The 21204-nt window shown below is 40.6% G+C and overlaps 1 protein-coding gene across 1 annotated transcript in view; it reads left to right on the top strand.

Moving 5' to 3' along the window:
- Positions 1–21204, top strand: part of lrp1bb (low density lipoprotein receptor-related protein 1Bb) — a 308255-nt gene that overhangs the window by 103842 nt on the left and 183209 nt on the right. The window lies entirely within an intron of this gene.

The following is a 21204-nucleotide window of genomic DNA, read 5'->3' as shown; positions in this document are numbered from 1 at the left end:
TCTGTCTGTCTGTGAATTTACTTTGATTCCCACACTTATACATAATGATAGTGGCTGTTCTTTCTGTTTATTCTCTCATCTCTATAATATTAATGCTATATCAGGTCTGGTTACATTGAGTTTGTAAAGATTTTATCTTACTATATTGTCGAATGCAGAATTTTTCTTGGCAGTTATTTTGCTTCCATAGTTAGAGATTTGCTTTTTTTGTCTTGACAGATCTTTGACTTTCACTGCCGTCTTCTCTTTCACTCCTCCGCTTTTGTTAGGGACAAAATCACTAGCTTGTCACCAGCAGCCTTGTGAAAAGAGCATATTTCAACACCTTGACAGCTTCGCTGTCACGATACCTCTGGATGACATCAAACTACTAAAGCCTACATTAGCCCCCTGCTGTTGTCGAAGAGAACTCTGTTGGTATAAGCTAAGCTTAGAGGCAGGAGAGCAAACAGATGGTTTTCATTCAGTGAAGAAATTGTCTACTGTGATGCACAATAGCATAGGGACCTTCCGCAGTAATGATGAAACTAACACCTCGACTTTGTAAATAATTTGTGCCTGTATGTTATGTGGTTGCAGTTTAAAACCCTTTCAAATAAATTCTCTGTTAGACAAATAGAAAACTAAGTATAAGTGCATTATAAGATTATTCTAGACATGTTCAACTAATCATCTATCATGACTAGTACATTTCAATGCATTCTCATCCTAGGGCGTCATATACTGACCCTTTTGACATTTCGTCTACATCGAACACACATGGCACCCTTTAGCGTCAATATGACACGCACAGAGCTTTGTTCGGTTATGGGTAGGTTTAGGTCTGGGGTAGGGTTAGGGTTAGACCGCTAGGAGGCGCCTTCTGGCCCATATCTATCTGCGTCTCACATTGATGCTAAAGGGTGCCATGTGCGTTCGATGTAGACCTTGGGATGAGAACGGGCTGTACATTTCCTACTCAGCATTGCTTTTGCCAGAGCTACTGTATCTGCATAGATAGCTTTCTAATCTCTAGTATCTAATATCACCGACTTTCATTGTTAATTTCATATATGAAAATGAACAATGTTTACTCATTCTCCGTATTATCTGGAGCGAGTATCCCCACCCACAGACAGTCGGATCGACAGAGGGTTATTAACAGAACAGTTATAGGCAGGTTTATAACTGACAATTGTATTGTACTATGTCTACTTTAAACAGCATTATGGTAAAAATGAAACACCATGGCAACAGTTTTCTTACCTGTACGTGACAGTGTTTTGGTTCAGGCAGAACTGACAGAATGGCAGTTTCTTTCAGTTTTTCCCCTCCGTTGGACCTAAAACACTGTGGAACAATACAGGTCTACACCATTACAACTAAAAGTTTACTAAGTAGTATTTCCTACTAAAGCATGGAGGTATTTGACTCTGGTTAGTGTATCCCAGTGCATTATGGGTGTTGAAGTTTCCCAATATATTTGGCCAAACGGAAGACAACAGCCTTTTTTTTACTTCTCCGTTTTCACTAGTCAGGTAGCGCTGATTACATTTTTTCCCCTGCCTTTCTGCTGTAGAGGCAGCCAAGTTTTATTGAAAGCCTATTTTGCCAGCTGTAAAGTACTGTGAAGTATGTCTTTCTGTGAAGTAAGACAGTCTGATCTCATTAATATTTGTTGTTATTCATTCGGAATGTTTACTTGTACAATTTTCTACATTTGGACATATACGCATGAATATGCGTATAACGCATGTACATATACCTACAATGAGATCACATTGCACATGACCATATGAGTTTTGTTGGAAAAATCAACCTACCAATCGGCTTAATTATAGTTGTCTTTGCATATTAAAGGGATAGTTCACCCCCAAAATTGTATTCTGTCATAATTTTCTTTATTAATAATAACTTTATTAATACTCTGTCATAATTAATTATTTTATGGAACACAAATTATGATATTTTGAAGAATTTTGGGGTCCAGATGAAATTGGACCCCATTGACTTTCTTTGTGTGAACATTTTAACATTGAAAAAAGGACAAACAACATCTTTAAGATGGCAGGAAGTGGTAGACAATTTAATTGGACAACAGTCATATTGTATTCAATGAAAGTCACGAAAGAACATGCATTTCATCATCCATTCAGCGGTTTGGGTGACCAACATCCCCTGAAGGCAAGTCGGCATAACAACATGGTGGAAAGCGCAAACAGTCGCCTATTTTCTTTAAAGGACAGGATGCGAATTGTATCTTTACAATTATTAATATCATAGAATCATTTCCTGTATGTGGATCCTCTCTAGTATATCTGTGCATCTCTGTCCCCCTTGTGGAGCTCGAAACTGCGTTCTCCTGTGATTTTATTGAGTTGGGACCAAGCCAAGGGTTATTCTGTGTTCATGAGTACAGTACATTTATTCCCAGAGTAATGGACTGGCAGACTCGAAAACAATGCAGTAAAATATGTCCTTTGCAAATAATTGTTTGCAGAGAATTTTTTTTTCTTTTTTGGCTCGGTTTCTCAAAAGAAGCTATGCATTATTTATGTGAATGACATTAATACTAAGGTGTTTCCCCTGGAATAGAGCCCATACTGTGATCTACATAACAACAGACATCAAAAGATTGGGGTATATAAATTCTTTCGCCTTTACTATGGATCCAAACACAAAGCCTTCTGAATGCATCGGGTTTTTGAAAGGGACTGAATAGCAGTGTTTAAAAATGCATGGAAGTGTGAATGTGCCGATTCTCCTGCAGGGGCTTTGGTGTGATGTATGGACACTTTATTGAGGAGTGAGTGGTTTTGAATGTGATGTATTAACATGCGGTGCATTGGAAGGCATAGCCCGGCGGAGGAAGTGATGGCTCCATTTCATAGGATGTTGATTACATTACTCCGTGATGATGAATTAGTTTAATTAAATCCAGCCAATGATTTACAGAGGATACATGCCAATACATGGTGAGAAACAATGGGCTCTGTGCATGTTACTGCCCCGTGGACTTTCTTATTGAAGTTTCTGTTCTTTTCTTTTTTTTTTTAGGGGATAGGGATGCTGTGGTGTAGTAGTTAAGGTTCAGGTGCTGGTCACTTGAAGGTTGCATGTTTGTGATGTTTACTATGCTATGAAAGGCCATTTTGTAAACAGTTTGAGCACTTGTACATACTTGTATACTATATCATATATGTGTATGTGTATATATATATATATATATATATATATATATATATATATATACACTCACCTAAAGGATTATATATATATATATATATATATATATATATATATACACTCACCTAAAGGATTATTAGGAACACCTGTTCAATTTCTCATTAATGCAATTATCTAATCAACCAATCACATGGCAGTTGCTTCAATGCATTTAGGGGTGTGGTCCTGGTCAAGACAATCTCCTGAACTCCAAACTGAATGTCAGAATGGGAAAGAAAGGTGATTTAAGCAATTTTGAGCGTGGCATGGTTGTTGGTGCCAGACGGGCCGGTCTGAGTATTTCACAATCTGCTCAGTTACTGGGATTTTCATGCACAACCATTTCTAGGGTTTACAAAGAATGGTGTGAAAAGGGACAAACATCCAGTATGCGGCAGTCCTGTGGGCGAAAATGCCTTGTTGATGCTAGAGGTCAGAGGAGAATGGGCCGACTGATTCAAGCTGATAGAAGAGCAACTTTGACTGAAATAACCACTTGTTACAACCGAGGTATGCAGCAAAGCATTTGTGAAGCCACAACACGCACAAACTTGAGGTGGATGGGCTACAACAGCAGAAGACCCCACCGGGTACCACTCATCTCCACTACAAATAGGAAAAAGAGGGTACAATTTGCACGAGCTCATCAAAATTGGACAGTTGAAGACTGGAAAAATGTTGCCTGGTCTGATGAGTCTCGATTTCTGTTGAGACATTCAGATGGTAGAGTCAGAATTTGGCGTAAACAGAATGAGAACATGGATCCATCATGCCTTGTTACCACTGTGCAGGCTGGTGGTGGTGGTGTAATGGTGTGGGGGATGTTTTCTTGGCACACTTTAGGCCCCTTAGTGCCTACTGGGCATCGTTTAAATGCCACGGCCTACCTGAGCATTGTTTCTGACCATGTCCATCCCTTTATGACCACCATGTACCCATCCTCTGATGGCTACTTCCAGCAGGATAATGCACCATGTCACAAAGCTCGAATCATTTCAAATTGGTTTCTTGAACATGACAATGAGTTCACTGTACTAAAATGGCCCCCACAGTCACCAGATCTCAACCCAATAGAGCATCTTTGGGATGTGGTGGAACGGGAGCTTCGTGCCCTGGATGTGCGTCCCACAAATCTCCATCAACTGCAAGATGCTATCCTATCAATATGGGCCAACATTTCTAAAGAATGCTTTCAGCACCTTGTTGAATCAATGCCACGTAGAATTAAGGCAGTTCTGAAGGCGAAAGGGGGTCAAACACAGTATTAGTATGGTGTTCCTAATAATCCTTTAGGTGAGTGTATATATAGTTTACTAGTACTAGTACTTTACTAGTGGACGCGTTGTTGTCTTTGGAGCTCCATCGATTTGATTTATAAATCTTGATTTTATTCTTTAAACTTACAACAAACATTTTCTACTTTACCTCACTGAGAAGCACTACTGCTCAACCCTCATAGTTACAACGCGGACTGTTGAGCAGACGCGTCTCAAGCCTATTAGTGATCCAACGCTGGATACTCCTATAGGTTACGTCCGTGGATCACGGCTGAACGCGTCTTCTCAACACTCACTTACAAACATTTTTCGCCTGTCGTGCGTCTACTCTACACCCGTACCACTAAAAAGATGGATTATATCTAAGACTTCAATCATAAATTACAACGCGGACTGTTGAGCAGACGCGTCTCAAGCCTATTAGTGATCCAACGCTGGATACTCCTATAGGTTACGTCCGTGGATCACGGCTGAACGCGTCTTCTCAACACTCACTTACAAACATTTTTCGCCTATCGTGCGTCTACTCTACACCCGTACCACTAAAAAGACGGATTATATCTAAAACTTCAGTCATAAATTAGTATTAATATTGATAGCATCACTGGTAGCTTCGTTGCTAACTTACTGTCCATCTGTTAAAATGGCGAATATATCAGATGAAAGTAGTCTACCTTCTGGTGCAGGTGAGGACACATTTGAGCTGCACGCACTGCAGTCTGATCTGGAAGCTGTTGAGAAACAGATCCACGACCTTTTATTGAGACAAGCCGAGCTGATAGACCGGCGGTTAGCTCTTGAAACATCACGCGCCGATGCACACAAATCAGAGATTAACGTTACTAACCCGCTGACTCCGACTTCGTCTACTCCGTGCGTTTCTCAACATAGGTCCCGAGCGCCGAGGTCGCGATCAGCCATGGTCTCGTTCACTCCGGCTCCAACACGCCACCACGAAGCCTGGGTGGTTCCGCAGCGGAAGACGCGAGTCAGGTCTAGACCAAGACTCTCTCCGACCCTCCCGGTTTTCGAGTTATCCACACAAAACCGCTTCTCCCCTCTTCGCGAAACAGAACGCGATGCTGTGATCATCGGCGATTCCATCATTCGGCACGTACGCGCAACGTTAGGTAAAAGTAAGGTGCACAGTCACTGCTTTCCTGGTGCTCGTGTTTCTGAAATCGCTACTCACGTTCCCGAGATTCTGAACGGTGACGAGCGCGTCGGAACTGTTGTCCTGCACGCGGGAGTGAACGACATCAGGATGCGCCAGACAGAGATTCTGAAGAAAGACTTCAGGAATCTGATCGATACGGTACGCAGCACATCGCCTGAAACAACGATCATAGTGTCAGGACCGCTTCCCACGTACCGACTAGGACATGAAAAGTTTAGCAGATTATTTGCGCTAAATGAATGGTTAATGTCATGGTGCAATGAGCAGAAACTGCTCTTTGTAAATAATTGGAATCTGTTTTGGGAGCGTCCTAGGCTTTTCCGTGCCGATGGCTTACACCCAAGCAGATTCGGAGCAGATCTTCTGTCGGATAACATCTCCAAAATGTTAAATACCTTTTGACTAGTAACCAAAAGTCCAAATCATAGTCTCTGCTGCACCAATTTAACTGATATAAATACTAGTGTAGAATATTGCATAGAAACCGTGTCTATTCCTCGTTTAGTGAGATCAAATAACAAATCTACTGCAGGATCTAGGAAAAATCTAATTGTTATTAAAACAGAAAATGTTGCTATTAGTAAACAAAAACAATTTCTAAAGCTAGGTCTTCTAAACATTAGATCACTCACACCTAAGGCAGTTATTGTAAATGAAATAGTCACAGATAATAGCTTCGATGTACTTTGCCTAACTGAAACCTGGCTTAAACCAAATGATTATTTCGGTCTAAATGAGTCTGCTCCTCCTGGATACTCCTATAAGCATGAGCCCCGTCTGATTGGTCGTGGCGGTGGTGTTGCGACAATTTATAGAGATATTCTCAATGTTACTCAGAAAGCGGGTTATAAGTTTATTTCGTTTGAAGTACTTGTACTAAATGTTACGCTCTTAGATGTTAGAAAAACATCCCTATTATCTCTAGCCTTGGCTACCGTATATAGACCGCCTGGGCCTTACGCTGATTTCCTAAAAGAGTTTGCAGATTTTCTCTCAGACCTATTAGTCAATGTCGATAAAGCATTAATTGTTGGAGATTTTAACATACACGTAGATAATCCAAATGATGCGTTAGGGGCTGCGTTTACAGATTTATTAAATTCATTTGGGGTCAAGCAAAACGTCACCGGACCAACTCATCGTCTTAATCATACACTCGATTTAATTATATCACATGGAATCGATCCAACCGATATAGATATTATACCGCAAAGTGATGAAGTCACTGACCATTACATGGTAACTTGCATATTACGTACTGCTGTAATATGTCATGCGGCGCCGCGTTATCAACCAGGCAGAACAATCCTTCCATCCACCATAGATAATTTCTCAAATTGCTTATCTGATCTGTCTCAGCTGCTGCCTGAACCCAAACAAACAGATGAACTAGAAGAACTAACTAGCACTATGAGCACTATTCTCTCTAGAACATTGGATGTTGTTGCACCTATTAGATTAAAAAAGGTCAGAGAGAAAATTAAAGCACCGTGGTACAACAATACTACGCATGTTCTAAAGCGAGAAACCCGTATTTTAGAGCGTAAATGGAAACAAACTAATTTAGAGGTCTTTAGAATCGCGTGGAAAGACAGTATGTCACATTATAAAAAGGCCCTAAAAGCAGCCAGGGCTGAGCACCTCCGCAAACTAATAGAAAATAACCAAAATAATCCAAGGTTTTTATTTAACACCGTGGCTAGACTAACAAATAAACAGACGTCACCCGAACAAAATATCCCGTTACAGTTTAGTAGTAATGATTTTATGAAGTTCTTCACTGAGAAAATAGAAAGCATCAGAACCACAATTGTAAACGTTCAATCTTCAGTTGCGCCTTATAATTCAGCCTTAATTATTACCCCGCAAGAACAATTACAGTGCTTTACAACTATAGAACAAATAGAGTTAAATAAACTTATCACTTCCTCTAAAACAACAACATGTTTATTAGATCCGATACCAACTAAACTACTGAAAGAAGTGTTACCTGTAGTGGAAGAGCCTCTCCTTAATATTATTAACTCGTCTTTATCTTTAGGTCATGTTCCAAGAACATTTAAACTGGCAGTTATAAAACCTCTCATTAAGAAACCACAATTAGATCATAATAACCTAGCAAATTATAGACCCATTTCAAATCTTCCATTTATGTCTAAAATATTAGAAAAAGTGGTGTCCGCTCAATTGTGTTCTTTCTTGCAAGAAAATGATATCTATGAGAAGTTTCAGTCTGGTTTCAGGCCGCACCATAGCACTGAAACTGCGCTCGTTAAAATCACAAATGATTTACTTTTAGCTTCTGACCAAGGCTGTATCTCAATACTAGTTTTACTTGATCTTAGTGCTGCGTTCGATACTATAGATCACACAATACTCTTAGATCGACTACAAAATTATACTGGTGTTCAAGGACAAGCATTAAGCTGGTTTAGATCATACTTATCTGACCGCTACCATTTTGTCTATTTAAATGGAGAAAAATCGATCATAACTCCAGTAAACTATGGAGTGCCGCAGGGATCTGTGTTAGGCCCTCTATTATTCTCAGTATATATGATGCCACTTGGAAATATTATAAGGAAACATGGAATTAGTTTCCATTGTTATGCTGATGACACTCAAATATATATTTCATCACGGCCAGATGAAAACGCTAAATTATCCAAATTGACAGAGTGTGTTAAAGATATAAAAGATTGGATGACGCGTAATTTTCTTTTATTAAATCCAGACAAAACAGAGGTACTACTTATCGGTTCAAAAAACCGCCCACAAAACCTCTCGCAATACAACTTTAATATAGTAGGATGTCCTGTTACTTTATCCTCTACAGTAAAAGACCTGGGTGTTATACTCGATTGCAACCTGTCTTTCAAAAATCATATTTCATATGTTACAAAAACCGCCTTTTTCCACCTTAGAAACATTGCTAAGCTACGTAATATGCTATTAGTTTCTGATGCAGAAAAGTTAGTTCATGCATTCATGACCTCGAGACTAGATTACTGTAATGCTTTATTAGCCGGTTGTCCTGCATCCTCAATTAACAAGCTACAGTTAGTCCAAAATGCCGCCGCTAGAGTTCTTACTAGATCAAGAAAATATGATCATATAACACCGATTTTATCATCACTGCATTGGTTACCTATAAAGTTCCGTATTAATTACAAGGTATTGCTACTGACTTATAAAGCCCTAAACGGCTTAGCTCCAGTCTATTTAACGGATCTTCTATCGCCCTATAATCCATCGCGCTCTTTAAGATCACTAAATTCAAGGCTTTTGGTCATACCTAGGATATCCAGAACCACCAAAGGAGGGAGAGCATTTTCACATTTAGCTCCAAAACTCTGGAATAGCCTTCCTGATACTGTTCGTTGCTCAGACTCGCTCTCCCAGTTTAAAACTAGATTAAAGTCGCATCTCTTCAGCCAGGCATTCATATAATATTTTTAATCTTACAGTTCAAATTACAATCCGGCCTCTAGTTAATAAACGCCAGAGGAGAACTGGCCCCCGACTGAGCCTGGGTTCTCCCAAGGTTTTTTTTTCTCCATTGGGTCACCTGATGGAGTTTTAGGACACTATTAGGTCACTTGATGGAGTTTTTCGGTTCCTTGCCACTGTTGCCTTTGGCTTGCTCAGTTGGGGATATTCTGGGGATATCTAATTTGATTTTATCAATAAATTCCACTAGAAACAAACCTTGTTGTATTATTTTAATTTAATACTGTGAAGCTGCTTTGATACAATCTGTATTGTGAAAAGCGCTATACAAATATACTTGACTTGACTTGACTTGACTAGTATGTACTTATAAGTATTGTACTTATAAACATTTCAACAGTGATGTATATTATTGATTGATTGATTAGCTGATTGATTGATTGATTGATTGATTGATTGACTGACTGACTGACTGACTTATTGATTGATTGACTGACTGACTGATTGATTGATTGATTGATTGATTGATTTACTGACTGATTTATTGATATTGTAATTGATGTATTAAGGAATTAAGATAAGTGAACATCAATCAAACAATAGCTCATTATTTGTTTATTGAGTCATCTAAAATGGCTTGTGAGTAAAGAGAAAAACATACCTGGGCAAATTTCCGAAAAGTGAGTGTTTAATTCACCCTTCGCAGGGAATTTGATTGACAGGTGATCTGACCAATCATAATCCGCCATCCACCGGCTTTTTTGTCCGACAAAGCAGTTAGGAGAGTTAGTAGATTAACGTCGGTGGATTTAAACTTGACAAATGGTGTGTACTGACGTCTTTCTGCGGTTGAAACTACATTCCTTGTGATGTTCATTCATGTTTATTTGATGCTATAAATTAACTAAAAGGAAGAGATGATCAGTTCACGAGCAGCTTTAATTGAGGCTCTACAGCGATCTGCCACATTAAAGAGCCACAAAACGACATTTATTGTTTACATTTCTTTAAAAAAATGGCCAAATTTGAAAGCTGAGGCTTTGTTTCATATTAAAAGTAACCTGCTCTGTCCTTTCTGTCAGTGCGTTGTCAGTGTCCTCTTTGCTCCATGATGTATTTTTCTCTGTGTGAGAACCATGGTGTGGCGTGAGAGCGGCATGGCTTGTCGGACATAGTAACAGTAACTAAAGGGGGTGGGTCTTTGCCAACGGTCAGTTGGGCAAAGCCACAAAATCATCATCGTCATCCATAGACCTTAATAAGACTGTCAGCTGTGCCATTAAAAATCAAACACATCCTCATCAGAAATTACCGCCTAGTCTTTAAAATCCAATAAATCAAAGTGTTTTCATTAGAGCCCCACATATGGACGTGGAAGGGGAGGCATGTGAATTCTCCTAATGTAGAAATAACAAATGCGGACAGTGTGGCCTGAAGCTAATCTCTTTGACATTTGAAGATAAATCCAGGTGGACATGGGAATGAATGCCACTGCCTCTCGGAACCAATTTTACGAACACAAACTCTGCACCCAATGTAAATGGCGTATGCAGTTTCTTAGAGTAAAAAGGAGGGAAATTACAATGCTTTTCTCTTAGGATAGTGAAAAATACACAATGCCACTACACATACAGCAGCTTGACAGATTGCTGTACTGTTGCCAAGAGCATCAACAAGAGGCTGATAGCTAAAAGAGCTAATAACCAGCAAGAAAGAAGGAATTCAAGTGACATGTTTGTACATAACCACAAGGGTTGTGGCTGCTCAGTCAAAGGTGTCACATTTTTAGAGTATTCCAATCCTTGTTTGTACGAGTGAATTTAAACTAGATTTGTGTATCCTGAAGGAAATAACTAATGTTTACAAGTCAGGGAAAAAAAATAAATAATAATATTGTTGTGGTTTTCTGTAAGTTTTAGGTTTTCAGCTTTGGTTCTGTTTAAATGAAAGCCAGCGGTCACAACACTAAGCACATTCCATGTTGTATTATTTAGCAGAATGCCTTTGAGATTCTAATAATAAAAAAAAAAATATATATATATATATATATATATATATATATATATATATATATATATATATGTGCAGAAGAATGTCATATAGGTTATGAATGATATGAGTGTGAGAAAACGATGATAGAATTTACATTTTTGACTGAACTATCACTGTAAGTGTGATTCCAAATCGTAGAGTGTATAATTTCAGTCTGAATCCCAGGGACCACTCTGGCAAGGTTTTCTCAAACTTAACTTTCTCAAACAATCAATCTGCCAGTAATGTTAATTGAATGTTTGTTCAGAGTTATCTGGTCTTTAATAATGTTATATAAACGTTAGCACAAAAACATTATGTATACATTGCTCATGAAAAAAAAGAAGTTATTTTAAAGTTTTTTAAAGGTTTAATGTATAACCAAGAAAAAAGAAGCTGCTAAGAATATTTTCTCATTTTCTTCCAAGCTTTTATGAGGAGATATGTTCTTTCAAATCACTTTAAAGTGTTGCAGCACAAATATTAGTCTTATTTGCATATATATGAACATTGCATCTAGGGGCATGTGCTCTTGTGCTGTATGATGTATTAAATAACCATATTGAGACCTCAAATTCTGAAAACCCCATATGGAGGCCCATATGATCATCCCTTCTGAAAACGAGACAGCACGTACAGTATACCATGGATGGAGCTACTGTATATAGGGTTGTTTTGTCTTCTGTTGTAGAGCTGTCTTTTAGCTTGTGTTTTTATTGGACCTGAGGCTTTTCTTTGGTTCTTAGAGATATTGGTGAAAGTGGTGCTCAAAAGACATGCCCAGGGACCTCATGTACTGCGGATAGTTTGCTTTTCTGTCCAAGGTCAGTTTTAACCTGGCTTTTCTTTCTCAAATGCCAGTGCACTGAACATTTCAAATGTCAATGACCTAAAGCAAGGGAGGGAAAATACATCACTGTGTAGGAGAGAAAATGGAGACAGCAGAAAGGATAAAGGGAAACCTTCTTATGGTAAACAAGAAATGACTTTAGGAGTGTTTAATGTGGGAGTTTATTATACAATGTCAGCGATGTTATACAAATATTGGTAGAGCCGTACACATAATCATGTGAGAATTACTTGATTTTGTATGTTTGTGACCTTAGAAAAGGACCATCATATACAGCTGCCTGTTATTTTAACAGATGTACATGTTTTATGTTTCTTTTATGATAACAAATCAGATTAGTCTCAGATATTCACAGTATGTTTTGCAGTGTAAATGCTCGTCTCTGTCGATTATGTTGTTAAAGTACAACATAAAAAAAATAAAAAAATAAAAAGACTTCTCTTACATTAAAGGGTCATGAAACCCCCTGTTTCTGCAGCAGTCAGTTCTCACCACAGGTTTTAAAAAAAATGCTAGCAACGTCTTCAATTCAAACAGTTTTGCTTCTCTCATTAAAAGCATCAAAACTTCACACAAATGCACGCTGGAAATTACCATTACACACAACACAATATACACAGGGTTCGAATTACGGGGGAGCTAAGGGGAGCTCGGCTCCCCTGAAAAGGACCTGGGCTCCCCTGAAAGCCTACTTTGAGACATTTAGGGGGAGCTCTAAAACACTGTCCATTTTTTTGTGTCGCATATAGATTTTGATTTTCTGTAAATTTTTTGTACATTCTGTACAAGGGAAAACTCCTTTTCTCGAGAATATTGAAGCCTTTATTTTAAAACGTATTGCAGCAGCACAGGCGAGAGCGCTGATGGGCTGTGCTGAGGCAACTGCACAAACCAATGGCGAGAAAGCAGAAGCACGCGATCCAATAGGAGCGCTTGGCGACCTGCCAGACTCTGCGCGCCAAATAGAAGAGTATAAATACAGAGAAAACTCGCCATATGACAGATCTAATCGACTGAAGCGAAAACACCTGACGTGAGAGAAATAGCACGGCCAGGCAACGCAGTACTCGTTCCCTTATCTCCGAGGTAAGGGAACCGAGGTTACGTAAGTAACCAAGTACGTTCTGTACTGTTTACTGTAAAACTATTGTTTTAAATGCCCGAACATGCACCAAAAGCGTTAAAATCAGTCAGGGAGGATCGGAAAATAGGGCTCCCCCGAAAGCCACTTTGTAATTCGAACCCTGAATATACACATGGTTTAATTGTCTTCTATGATGTTCTATAAACATAACTATTAGGGTTTCATGACCCTTTAAATCTTTTGTTGAAGAATAAAGAAATGAAAAATGTTAAATTAAATGTTATGCTTTTATTTATTTATTTATTTAAATATTTATTCATATTTACATGTAATCATATACATTTTGTTGTGTTAACAACATTGGTTTAGAGATTGAAATTTCGCAGGTATTGGTATTGACTACTGAAATGTTGGCATTGCATCAACCCTTGTGCTTTCCATGGCAAATTTTTAATCATTTTCCTTGAAAGTATTCATCATGATTAAAGAGACAGAATGGATGATTTCATATGAAAGCCTTTAGTTACACATTAAGTAGATGGATTAGCAACTCCCAGCTGATCTTTCCTATTTCACATTGAGAAAAGTGGGTAAATATCACCATGGTTTTTTAATTATAAGCAAAATGTGAGGAACAGGGAAAGGGACTGCAGGAAAGGTTTATTTTGGCAGTGGACAATCTTTAATGTGACATTACACCCATTCCAGCAAGTTAATGAAAAGGCCAAATGATCCAACATGTTCAGTTGTCAAGGCCCTACTTTGTATGGAGCAAGAGTGCGGACTCCATCTGTATGCTTATTGTTCAGTCCAAATCATTTGGTTTCCTGAGACTCCTGGTTTCTTTGGGCACCAAATTGAGGCTCGTATTTACATTTCATCCTGAAGGCCTTTTAACACCAGAGCCAGACAGCTGGCATGGCAGAAGACTTTGGACAGTAATGAATTCGAGTGAAATAATGTGTGCATTTGTAAGAGGACTTAAACTGCTTTTTTAATATAGAAAAAGGTATCAGTGCAATTACACCAACTTTAGACTAGCTCCTCTTTTACCACCAGAGGTTGAATAACAATTTAGCACCTGAGCCTGCCTTCTTCAGCCTTATAATGCATTATTCAGTAAGCACTGGAATGCAATTGTTCATTTGTTATCTTTTTTCAAGTGAAACCTGCACAAAATGTGATGCCAAAAAATAAAATAAAAAATAAAGTGATAATTTGATCTGTTTGATTTAGTCATGGGTCTAGCAGTCTTGTGTAGCCAGACCTTCTGTGAGACTCCATAGCAGCTTTCATTGGCCAAGGACCGCCCAAGAGTGGGCCTGACTGACATGTAAAGCAACCAATCACAGTTGGTTTTGTTCAGTGTCATGTTTAGGGTTTGTTCAGTGTCATGTTCCATCAATCAGGGGGTAAAGAAGGAAGAGATTTAAAGAAAGTTAAAAAGGGCTGCCATTTACTGTAAAACTTGTTGGAATCACCTCTCAGAGAATATTTAATCTTTTCTAATTTCAGAAAAAATTATTTTGATGTAAATCTATTGTAATCCTCTGGGCATCCGAATATGGTAATATGGGGAATAAACAACGTTAAAAGCTTGATTTTCACCACAGGGGGACTTTAAACCGCACGCTAATTTGCGCTGCTCTTGATTGTGTTGGTCATTATGGAAATGATCCAGCTGCTTCTGTGTTCTTTAATTTGCGCGTTATCAGATTAGTAGAGTTCCCTTTCGAGGGAACTCGAACTGCGTCGATACGACACTTTGGGGAACGCCCTTAGCATAAAGCATCTGAAGTATGAATGAAGCTAATCCAATCCTGATTGGTGCGGTGTCATGATGTAACGTCATGGCATACACGGAAGCTACAAAGGGACGCCGGCACACAACAGAGTTAGCTTTTTGCTCTTCAGCAAGTGCTCTGTGTCAAACTGTCTGTCCTATTTGGTATAAGGTCTGCATTGCAATATAGAATCTAGTGGCTCGGATCACCCAAGGCAGCGCGTAGATTGCGGGTCTCCTCTGCATTAAAGATTATGTGGCTGGGATCTCGCGTTTGCCGAGGCAGCGCGTAGATTAAAGGTCTGCATTGCAATATAGAATCTAGTGGCTCGGATCACCCAAGGCAGCGTGTAGATTACGGGTCTACTCTGCAATAAAGATTATGTGGCTGGGATCTCGCGTTTGCCGAGGCAGCGCGTAGATTAAAGGTCTGCATTGCAATACAGAATCTAGTGGCTCGGATCTCGCGTTTGCCGAGGCAGCGCGTAGATTACGGGTCTACTCTGCAATAAAGATTCTGTGTGGGTGCGAGGCATGCACAGTCAGCTCCTGAGGGTGCTGGCTGTGTTCATTGAGAAATATCTCGACGCGCACAGCCGTGCGTTTTCGGGTGTTTCAGCCTCGTACCCGTTGACTTTCTTCTCGAGAGATGAAAGCCAAATATATTGTGAATGACTCGAATCTTGCGTTTGCAGAGGCAGCGCGTAGATTACGGGTCTGCAATAAAAGGGACACACGCAATCTGTGAAATAATACTGTTTGGATGCGAGGCATTCACAGTCAGCTCCTGAGGGTGCTGACAGTGTTCATTGAGAAATATCTCGACGCATATATCTGTGCGCTGTCCGATGTTTCAGCCTCGCACCTGTTGACTTTCTTCTCGAGGGATGAAAGCCAAATATATTGTAACGGTTTAATTCAGCCTACCATTCAGACCGTGTTTCACTTGTCCAGTGTTTATGGCTGCATTGTATTTAAGGAATTAAAATGATAAGCAGCGAATGCACGCCGCTCTGTCTGCCCCACAGGCTTGGGGCCAGGCAGTGTTCCGTCAGCACATCGAAAATTGTTAGATTTCGCTCCTCCGCGGAGCCCTCAGGAAATCGATGTTTGTATCCAGCGTCAAGTGCGCTTAGGGACACATCGTTTTTCAGCGAATGCACGCTGCAGTGTCCGCCCCAAGGGCTTGCGGCCAGGCAGTGTTCGCGTCCACTCATTGGAATCTGTTTTCGATTATTCCCTGCCGGTCTTCCGCTTCAGGGTGTTGAGAACGAAACCGAAAGAGCCTCCTCTCTGGGGAGCCCTCAGGAAATCGATGTCTGTATCCCGCCGTCAAGTGCGCTTCAGGACACATCTGTTTCCAGCGAACGCTTGCTGCTCTGTCTGCCCCACAGGTTTGCGGCCAGGCAGCGCTCGCGTCCGCACATCAAGAATCGTTTCATCCAAACCCTGCCGAAGAGCCGCTTCAGGGGATCGAGAACGAATCTCGAATAAGACCTGAAATCAGTCTCGAGAGGCTGGCTTCCTTAGTAGAATATTTCAAAGCATGGCAAGACCTGCCAAATATTTCTCCTTGGGTCCTGCGCAAGCATTCCAATATTGGGTTCTTCCGTTCGGCCTAGCTCTCTCCCCTTGCACGTTTACCAAATGCATGGATGCAGCTCTAGGAGCTAGAGCTGAAGCTGAGGCTTCAGGGTATCAGGGTGCTAAATTATTTCGATGACTTGCTTATTATGGCCCAGTCACAAGAGCTGGTAGTTCGGCATCGAGATGTCGTCCTTGCCCACATCCAGAGGCTGGGGTTGCAACTCAACACGAAAAAAAGCGTGTTGGCACCAGCCCAGAGAACCACGTTCCTGGGAGTGGTGTGGGACTCGGTCACGATGCAAGCACAATTGTCTCCTGCACGGATCGAGTCCATCCTGGCCACGGTGACCAGGATAAAGCTAGGCCAAGCCATCGCTGTAAAACATTTTTAGAGAGTGTTAGGGCTTATGGCAGCAGCGTCCAACGACATTCCATTCGGCCTGCTGCACATGAGGGCCCTGCAGTGGTGGTTGAAAACCAAGGGGTTTTCCCCGAGGAGGAACCCGTTCCGCATGATCTGGGTTACGCGCAAATGCATTCGTTCCCTACTTATGTGGAAAAAAGCTTGGTTTCTGTCCCAAGGCCCCGTGCTGGGAGCGTCATGTCGCCGGAAAGCCGCTTCGACAGACGCCTCCCTCACGGGCTGGGCCGTGGTCATGGATAGGGGTCACCACGCAGACAATGTGTTGGTGTTCTCCTACTTGATTCATCAGGGGGTTCTGAGATCGTGCCCTCTATCCAGATTGGCGCATCAGATCCTCCTGTGGTCCCAGGGGAAACTGTTATCTCTCAGAGCAATGCACATCCCAGGGGACAAGAATCAGAGAGCAGACATCCTGTCGAGGCAGGGGCTGAGGCCCGGGGAATGGAGACTTCACACCAAGGTGGTGAAGGCGATATCCGAGAGGTTCGGCCCAGTGGAAGTGGATTTGTTCGTGTCTCGAGGGACGTCCCACTGTACACTGTGGTTTTCTCTCATGCCATGGTACAGACGTGGCCGAGGCTACGCCTGTACGCTTTTCCCCTGATTGCTCTGCTCCCCGGAGTTCTGGAGAGGGTCCGTCGAGACGGGATCTGGTTACTTCTAGTTGCCCCGTACTGGCCAGCCTGGGTATGGTTTTCAGTCATCATAGCACTCCTGGCAAGCCAGCCTTGGCAGATCCTTCTGTTCCATAGGCCATACTCAGTTCCAGAGCTTCTTCCACAAGGAGATTGCACGGCCTAAAGTGGAATGTGTTTCCACTTGGTGTAGAGAGCGTGAGGTGGACCCAGTTAACTGCCCGGTTGGCTTCAGTGCTGGAGCTCCTCCAAGATCGCCTCCTGGCTGGTCTTACCCCATCCACACTCAAGGTGTACGTGGCTGCCATTGCGGCTTTCCACGATCCTCTGGGTTATGGGCCTCTGGGCAGACATCAGATGGTCGTATGTTTCCTCCGTGGGGCTCGGAGGATGAGACCTGGGGCTTATACCAGAGTTCCCACATGGGACCTGGCAGTGGTTCTTGAAGGGTGGGTCAAGGCACCCTTCGAACCTCTGGAGTCGGCTGAGGCCAAGAACCTTTCCCTCAAGGTAGCTTTTTTATTAGCCATTAATTCTCTGAGGAGAGTAGGAGACCTTCAGGCACTCTCTATATCTCATGGGTGCCTGAAGTTTGCTCCAGGTGACATTAAGGCTATCTTGCATCCCAAGCCTTATGTATCAGACGTTCAGACAATGGTCTGTGGGCATGATGTCTAAGGCTGAGACTATATGTAATTCCAAGGTCATGGTTTGATTCTGAGGGAATGCATAAACTGATAAGACAAGTTTTGGATAAAAACATCTGCCAAATGCATAAATATAAACAACATATTCAGTATAAACTGTTACTCATCTCCAATGTTTTTTTGTTTTTTTTGACAGCTCTCCTACATGCAAGTATCATAAGCATGTGTTTTCCGCCTCCACTTTCGTGAGTTTTCTCATGATGGAGGATGTTTCGCCACTAGTGCTATCTGGTTTCTAATTCGGTACAGGGTGAAGAGAAATAATTTCCTATCATCCTTCAACTGCACAGACGCCATCTGTGTTATCCGGCATGGTGCATCTGAAACTCCTGAATATTCATCTCTCCCTCTCATCTGATTAGATTAGTCCCCAATCAGTTTGTGAGTGGAATGATTCTGTATTTGACAATGCAGTTTTATTAGGATAATCACAGTTTGTCACAGCCCCTCACTCCACTGCGTTAACAGAGCAATGCATGTGACATGTGCCTCCTCAGTTGTTTTGCTGCTGTATTTACTCATGAATAATGGAAAAGCACATCATGAATGCATAATTAGAGAGATGTTTGCCAGTATATCTGTACAATTTTAATTGAAAATTAGCATGGATATTAATCAACATATTTGTGCCCAGAAATCCCTCTGACACTTATATCTGCTGAGTCATGTATGCATGTAGAGAGGCCGTGGATTGAAACAAATGATGTTTTAATTGAAAAGGCTGTCTTGTATCTTCTCCTCCAACTCTGAAGAAAAGCCACAAGGTTGTGAGGTTTATTAGCCTGCCTTTTGTACTCACATTTGAAATATGAGTATGCAAAGTTGAGGTTACTTACATTTGACTTTCCTTAATTTAGAATATCCTTGGGGCTCAGAAAGAGGTGGTCTAAAAAAAATGTTTCTGCACATTTCCATGACAGAGAAAAAAAAAAAAATGTCTGTGTGAACATTGAGATGCTTTTGTGAAGAGATTGATTGTTATTGGAAAGCAGAAGTGTGCATTGGCGAGTAAATCATATACTTATTATATGTTAAAGGATGACAATCCCCCACTAAACGACCCCCCTAATTATGGCGTCATTTTATCTTATGAATTTGAAATGAAAGCCGATGAATAATCCTGACTCTTCCGGAGGATGTTTTCAGTGGTGCAGGATCAGAGCTCGGAGGAAACTGGGACTCCGGAGATTTGTAAGGGGTCCTGTCACACAAGCTATAAATCTCACACTAAGTGGCTATGTTGCAGTTATGGTAATTGATACCAATGTAGTTAAGGTGCAATGTGACATATTCACAGTGTGCGAGATGGAAGTCGATGTTTCACTTAGACGTGTTTTATGTGTTCTTGTGGCTGCTCAAGCAGATGAGGGTCACCTATGTGACTCATGAATCTTTAAACAGCTGCTTGGTGCAACCGTGTCAATAGATATTTCTGAGACTTTGGCTCCATCTCTCTCTCTCTCTCTCTCTCTCTCTCTCTCTCTCTCTCTCTCTCTCTCTCTCTCTCTCTCTCTCTCTCTCTCTCTCTCTCTCTCTCTCTATCTATCTATCTATCTATCTATATATCTCACTTACTCACTCACTGTGATTCAGAATAGCTTAGCAGCGTATAGCCTATATGTAGGAATGCTTTCAGGTAAACACATTTGCATTTGTGGCTACATTTACAGACTGTTGATATATATATATAAACTTCCATAGATTATAGATTCAGGGCCCACAACTTAAACGATTTCAAGTATTTAGTTGTTTATTTGTACATAATGTGGGCTTCCAGCTCATAAAACCCATGAAAACAGGATTTCAAAAAATGTGAATATTACATGAAATCACACAGTAATTACACAGTAATACCATGGTCATTGAACCAGGTTTTGGTTATTTTGGCAGTGTGGGCAGGTGCAAATCCTACTGGAAAATGAAGGAAGCATGAAGTGCTCTGAAAATGTCCTGGTAGACGGCTGTGTTGACTCTGGATTTAATAAAGCACAGTGGACCAAAGTCCTCTTTTCTGATGAGAGCAAATTTTGCATCTCATTTGGAAACCAAGGTCCCAGAGTCTGGAGGAAGAATGGAGAGGCACACAATCCAAGATGCTTGGAGTCCAGTGTGAAGTTTCCACAGTCTGTGTTGGTTTGGGGAGCCATGTCATCGGCTGGTGTTGGTCCACTGTGCTGTCCACTCAATGCAGCCGTCCACCAGGACATTTTCAGAGCACTTCATGCTTCCTTCATTTTCCAGCAGGATTTGCACCTGCCCATACTGCCAAAATAACCAAAAACTGGTTCAATGACCATGGTATTACTGTGTAATTACTGTGTGATTTCATGTAATATTCAAAAAAAATTAAATCCTGTTTCCGTGGGTTTTATGAGCTGGAAGCCCAAATTATGTACAAATAAACAACTAAATACTTGAAATCGTTTAAGTTGTGGGCCCTGAATCTATAATCTATGGAAGTTTAACGTTTTGAATGGAATTATGGAAATAAATAAACTTTTCCATGATATTCAATTTTTTTGGAAAGGGTCTGTATATATATATATATTTTTTTTTTATGGAGAAAAAGGCTATTTACAGCAATGCTATTATTTACTGTAAAACATGTTTTAGTGAACTTCATTGTTTATCATTGTATATTGTCTATCTTTGTAAATTCCTGAAAAATGTTTGTTTCTGCAGTGTTTTTGTAAGCTTATGGCTACATATTTAATCATTGTGTAAAATGTATTTAATCTGAGTTTTAAATTCATTAACTTTTTGGTTATATGTTGTTCATCATTTCATAATATGAATAACTTCAAGAAAATTCCTTTAAAATGGTTCTGACTGCAACTTTATTGCATTGCATGTCTCTCTCTCTCTCTCTCTCTGTGTGTGTGTGTGTGTGTGTGGGCATTTATTTGATCAAAAACACGGTAAAAACAACAGTAAATAATATTAGAATTTAAAATAACGCTTTAATAAATGCTTAATAATAAAATGCTTTAATACA

Source organism: Rutilus rutilus, assembly GCF_951802725.1.
Source record: "Rutilus rutilus genome assembly, chromosome: 10".
NCBI classification, from domain to species: domain Eukaryota; kingdom Metazoa; phylum Chordata; class Actinopteri; order Cypriniformes; family Leuciscidae; genus Rutilus; species Rutilus rutilus.
The sequence above is the reverse complement of the archived record's forward strand: the minus strand, read 5'-3'. Positions and strand labels throughout refer to the sequence as shown.